General features: G+C 40.4%; 30 pseudogenes; all 30 read left to right on the forward strand.

Moving 5' to 3' along the window:
* The first annotated feature begins 234 nt into the window (after positions 1 to 234).
* Positions 235 to 353, forward strand: LOC130694233 (5S ribosomal RNA; annotated as a pseudogene).
* A 346-nt stretch (positions 354 to 699) lies between these two features.
* On the forward strand, positions 700 to 818 carry LOC130694232 (5S ribosomal RNA; annotated as a pseudogene).
* A 346-nt stretch (positions 819 to 1,164) lies between these two features.
* On the forward strand, positions 1,165 to 1,283 carry LOC130694231 (5S ribosomal RNA; annotated as a pseudogene).
* A 346-nt stretch (positions 1,284 to 1,629) lies between these two features.
* On the forward strand, positions 1,630 to 1,748 carry LOC130694230 (5S ribosomal RNA; annotated as a pseudogene).
* A 346-nt stretch (positions 1,749 to 2,094) lies between these two features.
* On the forward strand, positions 2,095 to 2,213 carry LOC130694228 (5S ribosomal RNA; annotated as a pseudogene).
* A 346-nt stretch (positions 2,214 to 2,559) lies between these two features.
* LOC130694227 (5S ribosomal RNA) lies at positions 2,560 to 2,678 on the forward strand (annotated as a pseudogene).
* A 346-nt stretch (positions 2,679 to 3,024) lies between these two features.
* LOC130694252 (5S ribosomal RNA) lies at positions 3,025 to 3,143 on the forward strand (annotated as a pseudogene).
* A 346-nt stretch (positions 3,144 to 3,489) lies between these two features.
* LOC130694226 (5S ribosomal RNA) lies at positions 3,490 to 3,608 on the forward strand (annotated as a pseudogene).
* Positions 3,609 to 3,954: 346 nt separating this feature from the next.
* LOC130694224 (5S ribosomal RNA) lies at positions 3,955 to 4,073 on the forward strand (annotated as a pseudogene).
* Positions 4,074 to 4,419: 346 nt separating this feature from the next.
* LOC130694223 (5S ribosomal RNA) lies at positions 4,420 to 4,538 on the forward strand (annotated as a pseudogene).
* A 347-nt stretch (positions 4,539 to 4,885) lies between these two features.
* On the forward strand, positions 4,886 to 5,004 carry LOC130694222 (5S ribosomal RNA; annotated as a pseudogene).
* A 347-nt stretch (positions 5,005 to 5,351) lies between these two features.
* LOC130694221 (5S ribosomal RNA) lies at positions 5,352 to 5,470 on the forward strand (annotated as a pseudogene).
* Positions 5,471 to 5,816: 346 nt separating this feature from the next.
* Positions 5,817 to 5,935, forward strand: LOC130694220 (5S ribosomal RNA; annotated as a pseudogene).
* Positions 5,936 to 6,281: 346 nt separating this feature from the next.
* LOC130694219 (5S ribosomal RNA) lies at positions 6,282 to 6,400 on the forward strand (annotated as a pseudogene).
* Positions 6,401 to 6,746: 346 nt separating this feature from the next.
* LOC130694218 (5S ribosomal RNA) lies at positions 6,747 to 6,865 on the forward strand (annotated as a pseudogene).
* A 347-nt stretch (positions 6,866 to 7,212) lies between these two features.
* On the forward strand, positions 7,213 to 7,331 carry LOC130694216 (5S ribosomal RNA; annotated as a pseudogene).
* A 346-nt stretch (positions 7,332 to 7,677) lies between these two features.
* On the forward strand, positions 7,678 to 7,796 carry LOC130694215 (5S ribosomal RNA; annotated as a pseudogene).
* Positions 7,797 to 8,142: 346 nt separating this feature from the next.
* On the forward strand, positions 8,143 to 8,261 carry LOC130694214 (5S ribosomal RNA; annotated as a pseudogene).
* Positions 8,262 to 8,602: 341 nt separating this feature from the next.
* Positions 8,603 to 8,721, forward strand: LOC130694229 (5S ribosomal RNA; annotated as a pseudogene).
* A 346-nt stretch (positions 8,722 to 9,067) lies between these two features.
* On the forward strand, positions 9,068 to 9,186 carry LOC130694213 (5S ribosomal RNA; annotated as a pseudogene).
* A 346-nt stretch (positions 9,187 to 9,532) lies between these two features.
* LOC130694240 (5S ribosomal RNA) lies at positions 9,533 to 9,651 on the forward strand (annotated as a pseudogene).
* Positions 9,652 to 9,997: 346 nt separating this feature from the next.
* LOC130694195 (5S ribosomal RNA) lies at positions 9,998 to 10,116 on the forward strand (annotated as a pseudogene).
* A 346-nt stretch (positions 10,117 to 10,462) lies between these two features.
* LOC130694212 (5S ribosomal RNA) lies at positions 10,463 to 10,581 on the forward strand (annotated as a pseudogene).
* Positions 10,582 to 10,927: 346 nt separating this feature from the next.
* Positions 10,928 to 11,046, forward strand: LOC130694211 (5S ribosomal RNA; annotated as a pseudogene).
* Positions 11,047 to 11,392: 346 nt separating this feature from the next.
* Positions 11,393 to 11,511, forward strand: LOC130694210 (5S ribosomal RNA; annotated as a pseudogene).
* Positions 11,512 to 11,857: 346 nt separating this feature from the next.
* Positions 11,858 to 11,976, forward strand: LOC130694209 (5S ribosomal RNA; annotated as a pseudogene).
* Positions 11,977 to 12,322: 346 nt separating this feature from the next.
* Positions 12,323 to 12,441, forward strand: LOC130694208 (5S ribosomal RNA; annotated as a pseudogene).
* A 346-nt stretch (positions 12,442 to 12,787) lies between these two features.
* On the forward strand, positions 12,788 to 12,906 carry LOC130694201 (5S ribosomal RNA; annotated as a pseudogene).
* Positions 12,907 to 13,252: 346 nt separating this feature from the next.
* On the forward strand, positions 13,253 to 13,371 carry LOC130694217 (5S ribosomal RNA; annotated as a pseudogene).
* Positions 13,372 to 19,513: 6,142 nt separating this feature from the next.
* Positions 19,514 to 19,632, forward strand: LOC130694206 (5S ribosomal RNA; annotated as a pseudogene).
* Positions 19,633 to 20,015: the final 383 nt, after the last annotated feature.

Below are 20,015 nucleotides of genomic sequence, written 5' to 3' on the forward strand. Positions count from 1 at the left end.
TGAAATTTCATCTCCTTCCAACTAAAGGTTTTTTAAAACGAGAACACAAAAGGTATGGTACATTTCCGTGAGAAAAGTGACCTCTTTAAAGAAAGTGAATTTTATTATCATTTTTGTGGTTGACCGAACGCGATGGTTACCAGTCCAATATCCTCAACTATATAAATCAATTGTACTTGTGCTGGTTTTAATGGACATTACTGGAGTGTATTCATTTTATTTTGGAACTGAATTGTCAACGGCCATACCACGTAGAACAAACCTTGTCTCGTCAGCTCCAGGAAGTTAAGCTACGTCGGGTTCCGTTAGTACCTAGATGGGTGACCGCTTGGGAATACGGGATGCTGTTGGCATCAAAACTTTTATATCCACCTAGCCGTTTTTGGATGAATCACAGGGAAGTACGAACCATCTCGCGATGAATTCTAGTATTTTCTAAAACGCCACCTAGTGGTCAGTTTTGAAATTTCATCTCCTTCCAACTAAAGGTTTTTTAAAACGAGAACACAAAAGGTATGGTACATTTCCGTGAGAAAAGTGACCTCTTTAAAGAAAGTGAATTTTATTTGTTATCATTTTTGTGGTTGACCGAACGCGATGGTTACCAGTCCAATATCCTCAACTATATAAATCAATTGTACTTGTGCTGGTTTTAATGGACATTACTGGAGTGTATTCATTTTATTTTGGAACTGAATTGTCAACGGCCATACCACGTAGAACAAACCTTGTCTCGTCAGCTCCAGGAAGTTAAGCTACGTCGGGTTCCGTTAGTACCTAGATGGGTGACCGCTTGGGAATACGGGATGCTGTTGGCATCAAAACTTTTATATCCACCTAGCCGTTTTTGGATGAATCACAGGGAAGTACGAACCATCTCGCGATGAATTCTAGTATTTTCTAAAACGCCACCTAGTGGTCAGTTTTGAAATTTCATCTCCTTCCAACTAAAGGTTTTTTAAAACGAGAACACAAAAGGTATGGTACATTTCCGTGAGAAAAGTGACCTCTTTAAAGAAAGTGAATTTTATTTGTTATCATTTTTGTGGTTGACCGAACGCGATGGTTACCAGTCCAATATCCTCAACTATATAAATCAATTGTACTTGTGCTGGTTTTAATGGACATTACTGGAGTGTATTCATTTTATTTTGGAACTGAATTGTCAACGGCCATACCACGTAGAACAAACCTTGTCTCGTCAGCTCCAGGAAGTTAAGCTACGTCGGGTTCCGTTAGTACCTAGATGGGTGACCGCTTGGGAATACGGGATGCTGTTGGCATCAAAACTTTTATATCCACCTAGCCGTTTTTGGATGAATCACAGGGAAGTACGAACCATCTCGCGATGAATTCTAGTATTTTCTAAAACGCCACCTAGTGGTCAGTTTTGAAATTTCATCTCCTTCCAACTAAAGGTTTTTTAAAACGAGAACACAAAAGGTATGGTACATTTCCGTGAGAAAAGTGACCTCTTTAAAGAAAGTGAATTTTATTTGTTATCATTTTTGTGGTTGACCGAACGCGATGGTTACCAGTCCAATATCCTCAACTATATAAATCAATTGTACTTGTGCTGGTTTTAATGGACATTACTGGAGTTTATTCATTTTATTTTGGAACTGAATTGTCAACGGCCATACCACGTAGAACAAACCTTGTCTCGTCAGCTCCAGGAAGTTAAGCTACGTCGGGTTCCGTTAGTACCTAGATGGGTGACCGCTTGGGAATACGGGATGCTGTTGGCATCAAAACTTTTATATCCACCTAGCCGTTTTTGGATGAATCACAGGGAAGTACGAACCATCTCGCGATGAATTCTAGTATTTTCTAAAACGCCACCTAGTGGTCAGTTTTGAAATTTCATCTCCTTCCAACTAAAGGTTTTTTAAAACGAGAACACAAAAGGTATGGTACATTTCCGTGAGAAAAGTGACCTCTTTAAAGAAAGTGAATTTTATTTGTTATCATTTTTGTGGTTGACCGAACGCGATGGTTACCAGTCCAATATCCTCAACTATATAAATCAATTGTACTTGTGCTGGTTTTAATGGACATTACTGGAGTGTATTCATTTTATTTTGGAACTGAATTGTCAACGGCCATACCACGTAGAACAAACCTTGTCTCGTCAGCTCCAGGAAGTTAAGCTACGTCGGGTTCCGTTAGTACCTAGATGGGTGACCGCTTGGGAATACGGGATGCTGTTGGCATCAAAACTTTTATATCCACCTAGCCGTTTTTGGATGAATCACAGGGAAGTACGAACCATCTCGCGATGAATTCTAGTATTTTCTAAAACGCCACCTAGTGGTCAGTTTTGAAATTTCATCTCCTTCCAACTAAAGGTTTTTTAAAACGAGAACACAAAAGGTATGGTACATTTCCGTGAGAAAAGTGACCTCTTTAAAGAAAGTGAATTTTATTTGTTATCATTTTTGTGGTTGACCGAACGCGATGGTTACCAGTCCAATATCCTCAACTATATAAATCAATTGTACTTGTGCTGGTTTTAATGGACATTACTGGAGTGTATTCATTTTATTTTGGAACTGAATTGTCAACGGCCATACCACGTAGAACAAACCTTGTCTCGTCAGCTCCAGGAAGTTAAGCTACGTCGGGTTCCGTTAGTACCTAGATGGGTGACCGCTTGGGAATACGGGATGCTGTTGGCATCAAAACTTTTATATCCACCTAGCCGTTTTTGGATGAATCACAGGGAAGTACGAACCATCTCGCGATGAATTCTAGTATTTTCTAAAACGCCACCTAGTGGTCAGTTTTGAAATTTCATCTCCTTCCAACTAAAGGTTTTTTAAAACGAGAACACAAAAGGTATGGTACATTTCCGTGAGAAAAGTGACCTCTTTAAAGAAAGTGAATTTTATTTGTTATCATTTTTGTGGTTGACCGAACGCGATGGTTACCAGTCCAATATCCTCAACTATATAAATCAATTGTACTTGTGCTGGTTTTAATGGACATTACTGGAGTGTATTCATTTTATTTTGGAACTGAATTGTCAACGGCCATACCACGTAGAACAAACCTTGTCTCGTCAGCTCCAGGAAGTTAAGCTACGTAGGGTTCCGTTAGTACCTAGATGGGTGACCGCTTGGGAATACGGGATGCTGTTGGCATCAAAACTTTTATATCCACCTAGCCGTTTTTGGATGAATCACAGGGAAGTACGAACCATCTCGCGATGAATTCTAGTATTTTCTAAAACGCCACCTAGTGGTCAGTTTTGAAATTTCATCTCCTTCCAACTAAAGGTTTTTTAAAACGAGAACACAAAAGGTATGGTACATTTCCGTGAGAAAAGTGACCTCTTTAAAGAAAGTGAATTTTATTTGTTATCATTTTTGTGGTTGACCGAACGCGATGGTTACCAGTCCAATATCCTCAACTATATAAATCAATTGTACTTGTGCTGGTTTTAATGGACATTACTGGAGTGTATTCATTTTATTTTGGAACTGAATTGTCAACGGCCATACCACGTAGAACAAACCTTGTCTCGTCAGCTCCAGGAAGTTAAGCTACGTCGGGTTCCGTTAGTACCTAGATGGGTGACCGCTTGGGAATACGGGATGCTGTTGGCATCAAAACTTTTATATCCACCTAGCCGTTTTTGGATGAATCACAGGGAAGTACGAACCATCTCGCGATGAATTCTAGTATTTTCTAAAACGCCACCTAGTGGTCAGTTTTGAAATTTCATCTCCTTCCAACTAAAGGTTTTTTAAAACGAGAACACAAAAGGTATGGTACATTTCCGTGAGAAAAGTGACCTCTTTAAAGAAAGTGAATTTTATTTGTTATCATTTTTGTGGTTGACCGAACGCGATGGTTACCAGTCCAATATCCTCAACTATATAAATCAATTGTACTTGTGCTGGTTTTAATGGACATTACTGGAGTGTATTCATTTTATTTTGGAACTGAATTGTCAACGGCCATACCACGTAGAACAAACCTTGTCTCGTCAGCTCCAGGAAGTTAAGCTACGTCGGGTTCCGTTAGTACCTAGATGGGTGACCGCTTGGGAATACGGGATGCTGTTGGCATCAAAACTTTTATATCCACCTAGCCGTTTTTGGATGAATCACAGGGAAGTACGAACCATCTCGCGATGAATTCTAGTATTTTCTAAAACGCCACCTAGTGGTCAGTTTTGAAATTTCATCTCCTTCCAACTAAAGGTTTTTTAAAACGAGAACACAAAAGGTATGGTACATTTCCGTGAGAAAAGTGACCTCTTTAAAGAAAGTGAATTTTATTTGTTATCATTTTTGTGGTTGACCGAACGCGATGGTTACCAGTCCAATATCCTCAACTATATAAATCAATTGTACTTGTGCTGGTTTTAATGGACATTACTGGAGTGTATTCATTTTATTTTGGAACTGAATTGTCAACGGCCATACCACGTAGAACAAACCTTGTCTCGTCAGCTCCAGGAAGTTAAGCTACGTCGGGTTCCGTTAGTACCTAGATGGGTGACCGCTTGGGAATACGGGATGCTGTTGGCATCAAAACTTTTATATCCACCTAGCCGTTTTTGGATGAATCACAGGGAAGTACGAACCATCTCGCGATGAATTCTAGTATTTTCTAAAACGCCACCTAGTGGTCAGTTTTGAAATTTCATCTCCTTCCAACTAAAGGTTTTTTAAAACGAGAACACAAAAGGTATGGTACATTTCCGTGAGAAAAGTGACCTCTTTAAAGAAAGTGAATTTTATTTGTTATCATTTTTGTGGTTGACCGAACGCGATGGTTACCAGTCCAATATCCTCAACTATATAAATCAATTGTACTTGTGCTGGTTTTTAATGGACATTACTGGAGTGTATTCATTTTATTTTGGAACTGAATTGTCAACGGCCATACCACGTAGAACAAACCTTGTCTCGTCAGCTCCAGGAAGTTAAGCTACGTCGGGTTCCGTTAGTACCTAGATGGGTGACCGCTTGGGAATACGGGATGCTGTTGGCATCAAAACTTTTTATATCCACCTAGCCGTTTTTGGATGAATCACAGGGAAGTACGAACCATCTCGCGATGAATTCTAGTATTTTCTAAAACGCCACCTAGTGGTCAGTTTTGAAATTTCATCTCCTTCCAACTAAAGGTTTTTTAAAACGAGAACACAAAAGGTATGGTACATTTCCGTGAGAAAAGTGACCTCTTTAAAGAAAGTGAATTTTATTTGTTATCATTTTTGTGGTTGACCGAACGCGATGGTTACCAGTCCAATATCCTCAACTATATAAATCAATTGTACTTGTGCTGGTTTTAATGGACATTACTGGAGTGTATTCATTTTATTTTGGAACTGAATTGTCAACGGCCATACCACGTAGAACAAACCTTGTCTCGTCAGCTCCAGGAAGTTAAGCTACGTCGGGTTCCGTTAGTACCTAGATGGGTGACCGCTTGGGAATACGGGATGCTGTTGGCATCAAAACTTTTATATCCACCTAGCCGTTTTTGGATGAATCACAGGGAAGTACGAACCATCTCGCGATGAATTCTAGTATTTTCTAAAACGCCACCTAGTGGTCAGTTTTGAAATTTCATCTCCTTCCAACTAAAGGTTTTTTAAAACGAGAACACAAAAGGTATGGTACATTTCCGTGAGAAAAGTGACCTCTTTAAAGAAAGTGAATTTTATTTGTTATCATTTTTGTGGTTGACCGAACGCGATGGTTACCAGTCCAATATCCTCAACTATATAAATCAATTGTACTTGTGCTGGTTTTAATGGACATTACTGGAGTGTATTCATTTTATTTTGGAACTGAATTGTCAACGGCCATACCACGTAGAACAAACCTTGTCTCGTCAGCTCCAGGAAGTTAAGCTACGTCGGGTTCCGTTAGTACCTAGATGGGTGACCGCTTGGGAATACGGGATGCTGTTGGCATCAAAACTTTTATATCCACCTAGCCGTTTTTGGATGAATCACAGGGAAGTACGAACCATCTCGCGATGAATTCTAGTATTTTCTAAAACGCCACCTAGTGGTCAGTTTTGAAATTTCATCTCCTTCCAACTAAAGGTTTTTTAAAACGAGAACACAAAAGGTATGGTACATTTCCGTGAGAAAAGTGACCTCTTTAAAGAAAGTGAATTTTATTTGTTATCATTTTTGTGGTTGACCGAACGCGATGGTTACCAGTCCAATATCCTCAACTATATAAATCAATTGTACTTGTGCTGGTTTTAATGGACATTACTGGAGTGTATTCATTTTATTTTGGAACTGAATTGTCAACGGCCATACCACGTAGAACAAACCTTGTCTCGTCAGCTCCAGGAAGTTAAGCTACGTCGGGTTCCGTTAGTACCTAGATGGGTGACCGCTTGGGAATACGGGATGCTGTTGGCATCAAAACTTTTATATCCACCTAGCCGTTTTTGGATGAATCACAGGGAAGTACGAACCATCTCGCGATGAATTCTAGTATTTTCTAAAACGCCACCTAGTGGTCAGTTTTGAAATTTCATCTCCTTCCAACTAAAGGTTTTTTAAAACGAGAACACAAAAGGTATGGTACATTTCCGTGAGAAAAGTGACCTCTTTAAAGAAAGTGAATTTTATTTGTTATCATTTTTGTGGTTGACCGAACGCGATGGTTACCAGTCCAATATCCTCAACTATATAAATCAATTGTACTTGTGCTGGTTTTAATGGACATTACTGGAGTGTATTCATTTTATTTTGGAACTGAATTGTCAACGGCCATACCACGTAGAACAAACCTTGTCTCGTCAGCTCCAGGAAGTTAAGCTACGTCGGGTTCCGTTAGTACCTAGATGGGTGACCGCTTGGGAATACGGGATGCTGTTGGCATCAAAACTTTTATATCCACCTAGCCGTTTTTGGATGAATCACAGGGAAGTACGAACCATCTCGCGATGAATTCTAGTATTTTCTAAAACGCCACCTAGTGGTCAGTTTTGAAATTTCATCTCCTTCCAACTAAAGGTTTTTTAAAAACGAGAACACAAAAGGTATGGTACATTTCCGTGAGAAAAGTGACCTCTTTAAAGAAAGTGAATTTTATTTGTTATCATTTTTGTGGTTGACCGAACGCGATGGTTACCAGTCCAATATCCTCAACTATATAAATCAATTGTACTTGTGCTGGTTTTAATGGACATTACTGGAGTGTATTCATTTTATTTTGGAACTGAATTGTCAACGGCCATACCACGTAGAACAAACCTTGTCTCGTCAGCTCCAGGAAGTTAAGCTACGTCGGGTTCCGTTAGTACCTAGATGGGTGACCGCTTGGGAATACGGGATGCTGTTGGCATCAAAACTTTTATATCCACCTAGCCGTTTTTGGATGAATCACAGGGAAGTACGAACCATCTCGCGATGAATTCTAGTATTTTCTAAAACGCCACCTAGTGGTCAGTTTTGAAATTTCATCTCCTTCCAACTAAAGGTTTTTTAAAACGAGAACACAAAAGGTATGGTACATTTCCGTGAGAAAAGTGACCTCTTTAAAGAAAGTGAATTTTATTTGTTATCATTTTTGTGGTTGACCGAACGCGATGGTTACCAGTCCAATATCCTCAACTATATAAATCAATTGTACTTGTGCTGGTTTTAATGGACATTACTGGAGTGTATTCATTTTATTTTGGAACTGAATTGTCAACGGCCATACCACGTAGAACAAACCTTGTCTCGTCAGCTCCAGGAAGTTAAGCTACGTCGGGTTCCGTTAGTACCTAGATGGGTGACCGCTTGGGAATACGGGATGCTGTTGGCATCAAAACTTTTATATCCACCTAGCCGTTTTTGGATGAATCACAGGGAAGTACGAACCATCTCGCGATGAATTCTAGTATTTTCTAAAACGCCACCTAGTGGTCAGTTTTGAAATTTCATCTCCTTCCAACTAAAGGTTTTTTAAAACGAGAACACAAAAGGTATGGTACATTTCCGTGAGAAAAGTGACCTCTTTAAAGAAAGTGAATTTTATTTGTTATCATTTTTGTGGTTGACCGAACGCGATGGTTACCAGTCCAATATCCTCAACTATATAAATCAATTGTACTTGTGCTGGTTTTAATGGACATTACTGGAGTGTATTCATTTTATTTTGGAACTGAATTGTCAACGGCCATACCACGTAGAACAAACCTTGTCTCGTCAGCTCCAGGAAGTTAAGCTACGTCGGGTTCCGTTAGTACCTAGATGGGTGACCGCTTGGGAATACGGGATGCTGTTGGCATCAAAACTTTTATATCCACCTAGCCGTTTTTGGATGAATCACAGGGAAGTACGAACCATCTCGCGATGAATTCTAGTATTTTCTAAAACGCCACCTAGTGGTCAGTTTTGAAATTTCATCTCCTTCCAACTAAAGGTTTTTTAAAACGAGAACACAAAAGGTATGGTACATTTCCGTGAGAAAAGTGACCTCTTTAAAGAAAGTGAATTTTATTTGTTATCATTTTTGTGGTTGACCGAACGCGATGGTTACCAGTCCAATATCCTCAACTATATAAATCAATTGTACTTGTGCTGGTTTTAATGGACATTACTGGAGTGTATTGATTTTATTTTGGAACTGTCAACGGCCATACCACGTAGAAAAAACCTTGTCTCGTCAGCTCCAGGAAGTTAAGCTACGTCGGGTTCCGTTAGTACCTAGATGGGTGACCGCTTGGGAATACGGGATGCTGTTGGCATCAAAACTTTTATATCCACCTAGCCGTTTTTGGATGAATCACAGGGAAGTACGAACCATCTCGCGATGAATTCTAGTATTTTCTAAAACGCCACCTAGTGGTCAGTTTTGAAATTTCATCTCCTTCCAACTAAAGGTTTTTTAAAACGAGAACACAAAAGGTATGGTACATTTCCGTGAGAAAAGTGACCTCTTTAAAGAAAGTGAATTTTATTTGTTATCATTTTTGTGGTTGACCGAACGCGATGGTTACCAGTCCAATATCCTCAACTATATAAATCAATTGTACTTGTGCTGGTTTTAATGGACATTACTGGAGTGTATTCATTTTATTTTGGAACTGAATTGTCAACGGCCATACCACGTAGAACAAACCTTGTCTCGTCAGCTCCAGGAAGTTAAGCTACGTCGGGTTCCGTTAGTACCTAGATGGGTGACCGCTTGGGAATACGGGATGCTGTTGGCATCAAAACTTTTATATCCACCTAGCCGTTTTTGGATGAATCACAGGGAAGTACGAACCATCTCGCGATGAATTCTAGTATTTTCTAAAACGCCACCTAGTGGTCAGTTTTGAAATTTCATCTCCTTCCAACTAAAGGTTTTTTAAAACGAGAACACAAAAGGTATGGTACATTTCCGTGAGAAAAGTGACCTCTTTAAAGAAAGTGAATTTTATTTGTTATCATTTTTGTGGTTGACCGAACGCGATGGTTACCAGTCCAATATCCTCAACTATATAAATCAATTGTACTTGTGCTGGTTTTAATGGACATTACTGGAGTGTATTCATTTTATTTTGGAACTGAATTGTCAACGGCCATACCACGTAGAACAAACCTTGTCTCGTCAGCTCCAGGAAGTTAAGCTACGTTGGGTTCCGTTAGTACCTAGATGGGTGACCGCTTGGGAATACGGGATGCTGTTGGCATCAAAACTTTTATATCCACCTAGCCGTTTTTGGATGAATCACAGGGAAGTACGAACCATCTCGCGATGAATTCTAGTATTTTCTAAAACGCCACCTAGTGGTCAGTTTTGAAATTTCATCTCCTTCCAACTAAAGGTTTTTTAAAACGAGAACACAAAAGGTATGGTACATTTCCGTGAGAAAAGTGACCTCTTTAAAGAAAGTGAATTTTATTTGTTATCATTTTTGTGGTTGACCGAACGCGATGGTTACCAGTCCAATATCCTCAACTATATAAATCAATTGTACTTGTGCTGGTTTTAATGGACATTACTGGAGTGTATTCATTTTATTTTGGAACTGAATTGTCAACGGCCATACCACGTAGAACAAACCTTGTCTCGTCAGCTCCAGGAAGTTAAGCTACGTCGGGTTCCGTTAGTACCTAGATGGGTGACCTCTTGGGAATACGAGATGCTGTTGGCATCAAAACTTTTATATCCACCTAGCCGTTTTTGGATGAATCACAGGGAAGTACGAACCATCTCGCGATGAATTCTAGTATTTTCTAAAACGCCACCTAGTGGTCAGTTTTGAAATTTCATCTCCTTCCAACTAAAGGTTTTTTAAAACGAGAACACAAAAGGTATGGTACATTTCCGTGAGAAAAGTGACCTCTTTAAAGAAAGTGAATTTTATTTGTTATCATTTTTGTGGTTGACCGAACGCGATGGTTACCAGTCCAATATCCTCAACTATATAAATCAATTGTACTTGTGCTGGTTTTAATGGACATTACTGGAGTGTATTCATTTTATTTTGGAACTGAATTGTCAACGGCCATACCACGTAGAACAAACCTTGTCTCGTCAGCTCCAGGAAGTTAAGCTACGTCGGGTTCCGTTAGTACCTAGATGGGTGACCGCTTGGGAATACGGGATGCTGTTGGCATCAAAACTTTTATATCCACCTAGCCGTTTTTGGATGAATCACAGGGAAGTACGAACCATCTCGCGATGAATTCTAGTATTTTCTAAAACGCCACCTAGTGGTCAGTTTTGAAATTTCATCTCCTTCCAACTAAAGGTTTTTTAAAACGAGAACACAAAAGGTATGGTACATTTCCGTGAGAAAAGTGACCTCTTTAAAGAAAGTGAATTTTATTTGTTATCATTTTTGTGGTTGACCGAACGCGATGGTTACCAGTCCAATATCCTCAACTATATAAATCAATTGTACTTGTGCTGGTTTTAATGGACATTACTGGAGTGTATTCATTTTATTTTGGAACTGAATTGTCAACGGCCATACCACGTAGAACAAACCTTGTCTCGTCAGCTCCAGGAAGTTAAGCTACGTCGGGTTCCGTTAGTACCTAGATGGGTGACCGCTTGGGAATACGGGATGCTGTTGGCATCAAAACTTTTATATCCACCTAGCCGTTTTTGGATGAATCACAGGGAAGTACGAACCATCTCGCGATGAATTCTAGTATTTTCTAAAACGCCACCTAGTGGTCAGTTTTGAAATTTCATCTCCTTCCAACTAAAGGTTTTTTAAAACGAGAACACAAAAGGTATGGTACATTTCCGTGAGAAAAGTGACCTCTTTAAAGAAAGTGAATTTTATTTGTTATCATTTTTGTGGTTGACCGAACGCGATGGTTACCAGTCCAATATCCTCAACTATATAAATCAATTGTACTTGTGCTGGTTTTAATGGACATTACTGGAGTGTATTCATTTTATTTTGGAACTGAATTGTCAACGGCCATACCACGTAGAACAAACCTTGTCTCGTCAGCTCCAGGAAGTTAAGCTACGTCGGGTTCCGTTAGTACCTAGATGGGTGACCGCTTGGGAATACGGGATGCTGTTGGCATCAAAACTTTTATATCCACCTAGCCGTTTTTGGATGAATCACAGGGAAGTACGAACCATCTCGCGATGAATTCTAGTATTTTCTAAAACGCCACCTAGTGGTCAGTTTTGAAATTTCATCTCCTTCCAACTAAAGGTTTTTTAAAACGAGAACACAAAAGGTATGGTACATTTCCGTGAGAAAAGTGACCTCTTTAAAGAAAGTGAATTTTATTTGTTATCATTTTTGTGGTTGACCGAACGCGATGGTTACCAGTCCAATATCCTCAACTATATAAATCAATTGTACTTGTGCTGGTTTTAATGGACATTACTGGAGTGTATTCATTTTATTTTGGAACTGAATTGTCAACGGCCATACCACGTAGAACAAACCTTGTCTCGTCAGCTCCAGGAAGTTAAGCTACGTCGGGTTCCGTTAGTACCTAGATGGGTGACCGCTTGGGAATACGGGATGCTGTTGGCATCAAAACTTTTATATCCACCTAGCCGTTTTTGGATGAATCACAGGGAAGTACGAACCATCTCGCGATGAATTCTAGTATTTTCTAAAACGCCACCTAGTGGTCAGTTTTGAAATTTCATCTCCTTCCAACTAAAGGTTTTTTAAAACGAGAACACAAAAGGTATGGTACATTTCCGTGAGAAAAGTGACCTCTTTAAAGAAAGTGAATTTTATTTGTTATCATTTTTGTGGTTGACCGAACGCGATGGTTACCAGTCCAATATCCTCAACTATATAAATCAATTGTACTTGTGCTGGTTTTAATGGACATTACTGGAGTGTATTCATTTTATTTTGGAACTGAATTGTCAACGGCCATACCACGTAGAACAAACCTTGTCTCGTCAGCTCCAGGAAGTTAAGCTACGTCGGGTTCCGTTAGTACCTAGATGGGTGACCGCTTGGGAATACGGGATGCTGTTGGCATCAAAACTTTTATATCCACCTAGCCGTTTTTGGATGAATCACAGGGAAGTACGAACCATCTCGCGATGAATTCTAGTATTTTCTAAAACGCCACCTAGTGGTCAGTTTTGAAATTTCATCTCCTTCCAACTAAAGGTTTTTTAAAACGAGAACACAAAAGGTATGGTACATTTCCGTGAGAAAAGTGACCTCTTTAAAGAAAGTGAATTTTATTTGTTATCATTTTTGTGGTTGACCGAACGCGATGGTTACCAGTCCAATATCCTCAACTATATAAATCAATTGTACTTGTGCTGGTTTTAATGGACATTACTGGAGTGTATTCATTTTATTTTGGAACTGAATTGTCAACGGCCATACCACGTAGAACAAACCTTGTCTCGTCAGCTCCAGGAAGTTAAGCTACGTCGGGTTCCGTTAGTACCTAGATGGGTGACCGCTTGGGAATACGGGATGCTGTTGGCATCAAAACTTTTATATCCACCTAGCCGTTTTTGGATGAATCACAGGGAAGTACGAACCATCTCGCGATGAATTCTAGTATTTTCTAAAACGCCACCTAGTGGTCAGTTTTGAAATTTCATCTCCTTCCAACTAAAGGTTTTTTAAAACGAGAACACAAAAGGTATGGTACATTTCCGTGAGAAAAGTGACCTCTTTAAAGAAAGTGAATTTTATTTGTTATCATTTTTGTGGTTGACCGAACGCGATGGTTACCAGTCCAATATCCTCAACTATATAAATCAATTGTACTTGTGCTGGTTTTAATGGACATTACTGGAGTGTATTCATTTTATTTTGGAACTGAATTGTCAACGGCCATACCACGTAGAAAAAACCTTGTCTCGTCAGCTCCAGGAAGTTAAGCTACGTCGGGTTCCGTTAGTACCTAGATGGGTGACCGCTTGGGAATACGGGATGCTGTTGGCATCAAAACTTTTATATCCACCTAGCCGTTTTTGGATGAATCACAGGGAAGTACGAACCATCTCGCGATGAATTCTAGTATTTTCTAAAACGCCACCTAGTGGTCAGTTTTGAAATTTCATCTCCTTCCAACTAAAGGTTTTTCTCGATCGCTCTTTTTCTTCTGCCTCTCAAAACTCTATATCCTAACTTTTTATCACCTCTCCAATACCAACGCAAAACCCACGATCCACTGATGCAAGATCGACGACGATCTTGCATCATTCTCGAGATCCATTTTCATTTCCGGATGTTCAACTATAGATAGACTACTCCCATGAGTTTAGGGAGACACTGAAATGACTTTTATTTCTATCTTTAACTTTTTATTTCTTGGTCATAAGACTAACGTTTCTTAATTTTGTTACAAAGATTCCCGCTCCACAAAGTGATCGTCCCGATCACTGACAGTAATTAACACATTTCTGACGACTCCGTAGATGATAGGGATTATAATTTTTTACGGTTACATTTAGAAGAACGTTACGTTTACTTTTGCCTTTGCCTTCCGTTGTTCGCCCCAAATTTTGTCTACCGCTGAAGCCACTTCGCCCAACAACTAGGCCTCTTGGCTGATCACTCTGTGGTCCGACCGGCCTTGCGGGTCCTTCTCCCGCCGAGATACCAGATCTTTGTCCCACGGACATCTGCGCATCTACGCACGGATCCGTCGCACCCTCTTGCCGCCGGGACCCACTATAATCTTTGATTATATACTCTTTACTTTTACCATTAGAGCCAACAACGGAACTAGCTTGGGAATCGTCTCTGGTATAGAACCTTTTCATTCGATCTATATGGACAATGTCGCATAATCCCTTTCTCTTACGGTAGCTTTTTAAAAGATAATTTAAATCATTTACTTTTTTAACTACCATAAATGGGCCACAATACCGACACATTAACTTCTCAGATCGCCCCTTCCGTCGGAATGGAGTAAAAACCAACACTAACTCCCCGGGATCGTAGGACATCGGCATTCGTTTTCTGTTATAGTAATAACGCTGTTTCGCATGAACAATTTCTAGCTTTCGCCGTACGTCCTCCTGTAGGAACTGTATTCGGGTAGCACACCGAAATATCAAGGGAACTTCAGAGTGCCGGTCGAGATCTTTAAATTGATTTTTCAACGCTACATCTATTGGCAAATTTGGTTCTCGACCATACAACAAATAAAATGGACTGCAACCAATTGAATCCTGGCGACTCGTGTTGTACCCAAAAGTGACATAGGACAATATTTGATCCCAATTTCTTTGATTAGTGTTAACGTACATGGACAGCATTTGGGCCAGGGTCCTATTATACCGCTCTACTAGACCGTTACACTGGGGGTGGTATGCGGTTGTGGTAATATGTTTACTCTCTAGATCAGAAAATAATTGTCTAGCAAATTTCGACGTGAAATATCGCCCACGATCGGTCAGTAGTCGCGATGGTACCCCGTGTTGCAGCACAACATTCTCAATAAAAAATTTTACTATTTCTTCACTTGTTGTCCTGGTGATAGCTTTTACAATGACCCATTTCGTAAAATGATCAACAACGACGATGGTGTATCGGTTTCCAAAATCGCTCAGAGGGAAAGGGCCAAGAATATCCATTCCCACCATTTCAAAAGGACGAGTAACGTGGATTGATTTTAAGAATCCTACTCTGTTTATTTTCGGTTGTTTCCTCATTTGACAGTCGATACAGCTTCTTACATGCCTAATTATCATAGATACCATTTTCGGCCAATAGTATCTACAAGTAATCTTTTCTACTGTTCGGCCAATCCCCAAATGTCCTGCGGTTATGTCTTCATGACAAGCTAATAATACCTGCTTTACCAGGGGTTTGGGCACACAAAGTTGTAATTTCTCCCTTCCCTTCCTAATAGTATGACGATATAGCAGGTTATCATGGATCGTATACTGCCGTTTTATCTTAGTTTCTTTTCCCTGTACAGGTCCCTTCGCTAGGATTTGTCGAATTCTCTTACAAAACGGGTCATTTTCTTGCTCACTCTGTACCTCAACCTGCGTTGTAAGCTCACTGTCTAGGGACCTAATGGAATAAAGTGGAGCGTCTACCTCATCTTCGGGCTCGTTAACAGGGCTTCTAGATAGAGCATCGGCATCCTTATGTAACTTCCCGTTCTTATGAACAATTTCTATATCCAGATCTTGTAGGCTCAGGCTCCATCGCGCTAGACGTCCCGTTAAATCCCTTTTTTTTAAAAGCCAACACAACGCATGGTGATCGGTAACTACTCGAACTTGCATTCCCCATATAAATGCTTGAAAGCGCCGTATGGAAAAGACTAAAGCAAGGCATTCCAATTCGGTAATGGAATAATTTTTCTCGCTTTCTTTTAACAATCGAGAGGCATACGCAATGGCATGTTCATTCCCCTCCACCCGTTGCACTAATACCGCACCCAAGCCTTCTTTGGACGCATCGCAATGTATTTCCATCGGCAATTTATAATCGGGATGACGTAGAACCGGCTCGGTAACTAGAGCTTTCTTTAATTGTTCAAAACTCTCATGTTGTTCTGGTCCCCATCCGAACTTTACTCCCTTTTTTGATAACTCACTCAACGATCGAGCAACTTCGGAAAAACGCGGGATGAAACGTCTATAATATGAACACATGCCAACGAACCTTTGAACCTCTTTCAAATTTGTTGGAGTCGGGAACTCGGATACCGCTTTAATTTTCGCCGGGTTAGGACCCACCCCCCCTTCACTCACTATATGTCCTAATATGAGAAGCCTCGGCTCAAAAAAATTACATTTTTTCAATTTCAATTTAATATTTGCCTCTGAAATACGGCGCAAGACTAACTCCAATCGTTGGAAATGTTCATTAAACGTACGGGAAAATATTACGATATCGTCGATATAAACAAGACAAACGCACCACTTTAAACCTGCCAATAGAACGTCCATCATTCGTTGGAAAGTTCTCGGAGAATTGACTAACCCAAATGGTAATACTCTAAATTGGAACAACCCGTCCGCCGTTATAAAAGCAGTTTTGGGCCTATCCTCCTCTTTAACTTTAATTTGCCAAAATCCCGACTGCATGTCAAGCGACGAAAAATAAGTAGAACCCTCCAATAGCCCTAGCGCGTCTTCTATTCGAGGCAACGGGTATACATCTTCCACTGTTATTTCATTGATTTTACGGTAGTCTACACAAAATCGCCATGTACCATCAGGCTTTTTAACTAAAACTACCGGGGAGGCCCATGGACCGGATGCTGGCTCTATCACATTATTCCGAAGCATTTCATCAACCTGTTCCCTGATTATCTCTCTTTGTTTGAATGAACTGGCGTATGGTGGTTGATAAATTGGTCGAGCAACGCCAGTATCGATTGTGTGGGTGGCAATGTCAACATGTCCTAAGTCGCGATCATTGGTTGCAAAACAGTGGTCGAACCTTGCCAATAGTTGTAGGACACTGCTACGTTGTTCCTCTGTTAACCTTTCACTGATTCTAGGGCCAAAATCTACTCTATCATTGTTAGTTCTTGAACTAACTTCATCCTCGACCGGTCTCTCGTCAATCTCCTCCAATAGCTGAACCGTACCTACGATAGTATCCTTTCCCAACCACTGTACTGTACGGGTAAAGTTCGAAATTGGGAGCGCAGTAAATCCTAAAGGGACAACTACTTTGCCGACGGATAAACCTTTCTCTAAAAATAATTTTTGATTCGGTTCAAACAAATAGTTTTCTGCGTTTAATTCAGCTTCTCCTTGACAAAGTACTTGTATGGTTCTCATACACATAGCGGGCACACTAACACTTTTTTCGCAAGCCACTTTACAAGTATTAGTATCTGAATTTGCATCGCTAAACTTCACGGTAGGCGGGTTCTTAGTGTAATCAATTGTAACTCCCCCCAATTGAACAAGTGCATCCCCTCCCAAAAGCAAATCAACCCCTTTCAAATCTAGTACAGCTGCAAAAATTTTAACCCGTCTCATTTTAATCTTAATGTCCAACTCCACTCCAACGGAAGGTCGAATCTTAGTGCCGTCAGCTAGGACAATTACAGGACCATCCCACAACATTTTGACATTTTTCATGAAACGATCAACAAAGGACAGAGAAATAACGCTCACACCAGCACCAGTATCAATAATACTATCTAGGTTATGTTTACCAATTTGAACAAGACATTTAACAAGTTTAGAACAAAAATCAATGGATTTTGGGGATTCCAGGGTAATTGCGACAAATGTTTCCCCCACATCTGCCGCAGCAACTAGTTTAAATCGTTCTTCGAACTGTCTTCATCTCTCTTTGGTACCGCATCAGTGCCACTCACGTTCGACGGTGCCGGAAGCATTCTTCCAGCTGCCGCATTTCCACCCCTGGGAGCAATCACGCTACAAAATTTGGCGATATGACCTGGCCTGTCACACTTCAGACATATCGGCTTGCCATCTTCTGTGCGTGGCCATTTTGCGCGCGCATTAGCTGTTACTGGAAGCTTCGGGGTAGGCGCAAAAGAGGTATTTGTGTATGTCCATGGTTTCGAATGCGGATAGGCCATTCTATTATACTCTTTTTTGAATTCTTCCTTTATCGCCTCAGTGGCCGATTTTACCGCCTTCTCTACAATAGCCTGTAGCTCGCTTTCTGTTACAAATTTTTCTCCGGTGCCTATAGATTGTCTTTTGGTTGGTTCCCCACTCCCTCGAGCTAAATAGCACGGTAGACCTCCTGTATCAGGGCCTGTGGTTTCTATGCTTCTTTTCTGGACTTTCCGGCGATTGTTCTTGAACATGTCTTGATATCGCCAAACTTGATGATAAAAATTTTCGGTCGTGTATCCCGTCGATCGTACCAACGGGTAAAATAGGTTATAAGATTCTTCGTCTAAGCCCCGAAAAATGTAACGGAGTTTGTCGCTTTCACTCATTTGGGGATCGACATCGCCGCAAAGGCTAACTACTTCATGAAAGTAGTTCAAAATCGATTCGCTTGGTTCTTTCACACGATTATTTAATTTATCCATCAGACCATGACGATAGTCCTCCGGGCGAAAATGTAGTAAAAATTCATCTTTTAATTGTTCCCACGTTCTAGGGGCGTTAGCGCGTGAACATAGCGACTTGTGCCAGTAGCGGGCTGGCTTACGCAAAAACATAAAAAAACTACGCAACTTATCTGAATTATTCCAGTCGTTTAAGGTTGCGTGACCTTCGTAAAGATCCATCCACTCCACCGGATCTTCGTGTGGCTCGCCAGCAAAGACCGGTGGTAAATGTCGATTTGTTTTCGGGCGCCAGGTTTCCTGAGTTTGTCCTTCTGGCGCGCAAAGTCTGCGTTCTTTGGTAGTGGGCTCACCGCTACCACTTGCGTCGTCACTACTCATCGTGTTAATCTTGGTTTTGTCACTCTCTCACTATCACTAGGCCTTTTTCACTACACGTCAATCCCGTTACCCTGCATCTCCACCAAAATGTTACGGTTAACTTGAACACAAGCACACAATACGTCAGGGATCTTTTCGTTGTTTGTAACGGAGATTGACGTATTCTAGGCCTCCGGATAGACTCAATAATTACACTTCGGTCTGAGATTAATCACACACAGATCCAAGGTGTAACACGTCAGGCCACCGGGCCCCTACACTTACTAAAAGAAGGAAAGGTTACTAAGAAAAACTCTCCAACTTTTCGCATAGACACTGCCAACATAGACGGAACACGGGTCGTCCCTACACTATAGACAAACGGACCAAAACAATATCCACTCTCTCTCGATCGCTCTTTTTCTTCTGCCTCTCAAAACTCTATATCCTAACTTTTTATCACCTCTCCAATACCAACGCAAAACCCACGATCCACTGATGCAAGATCGACGACGATCTTGCATCATTCTCGAGATCCATTTTCATTTCCGGATGTTCAACTATAGATAGACTACTCCCATGAGTTTAGGGAGACACTGAAATGACTTTTATTTCTATCTTTAACTTTTTATTTCTTGGTCATAAGACTAACGTTTCTTAATTTTGTTACAATATAAATCAATTGTACTTGTGCTGGTTTTAATGGACATTACTGGAGTGTATTCATTTTATTTTGGAACTGAATTGTTCAACGGCCATACCACGTAGAAAAAACCTTGTCTCGTCAGCTCCAGGAAGTTAAGCTACGTCGGGTTCCGTTAGTACCTAGATGGGTGACCGCTTGGGAATACGGGATGCTGTTGGCATCAAAACTTTTATATCCACCTAGCCGTTTTTGGATGAATCACAGGGAAGTACGAACCATCTCGCGATGAATTCTAGTATTTTCTAAAACGCCACCTAGTGGTCAGTTTTGAAATTTCATCTCCTTCCAACTAAAGGTTTTTTAAAACGAGAACACAAAAGGTATGGTACATTTCCGTGAGAAAAGTGACCTCTTTAAAGAAAGTGAATTTTATTTGTTATCATTTTTGTGGTTGACCGAACGCGATGGTTACCAGTCCAATATCCTCAACTATATAAATCAATTGTACTTGTGCTGGTTTTAATGGACATTACTGGAGTGTATTCATTTTATTTTGGAACTGAATTGTCAACGGCCATACCACGTAGAAAAAACCTTGTCTCG

The sequence above is a fragment of the Daphnia carinata genome, chromosome 10, assembly GCF_022539665.2.
Source record: "Daphnia carinata strain CSIRO-1 chromosome 10, CSIRO_AGI_Dcar_HiC_V3, whole genome shotgun sequence".
Classification (NCBI taxonomy): domain Eukaryota; kingdom Metazoa; phylum Arthropoda; class Branchiopoda; order Diplostraca; family Daphniidae; genus Daphnia; species Daphnia carinata.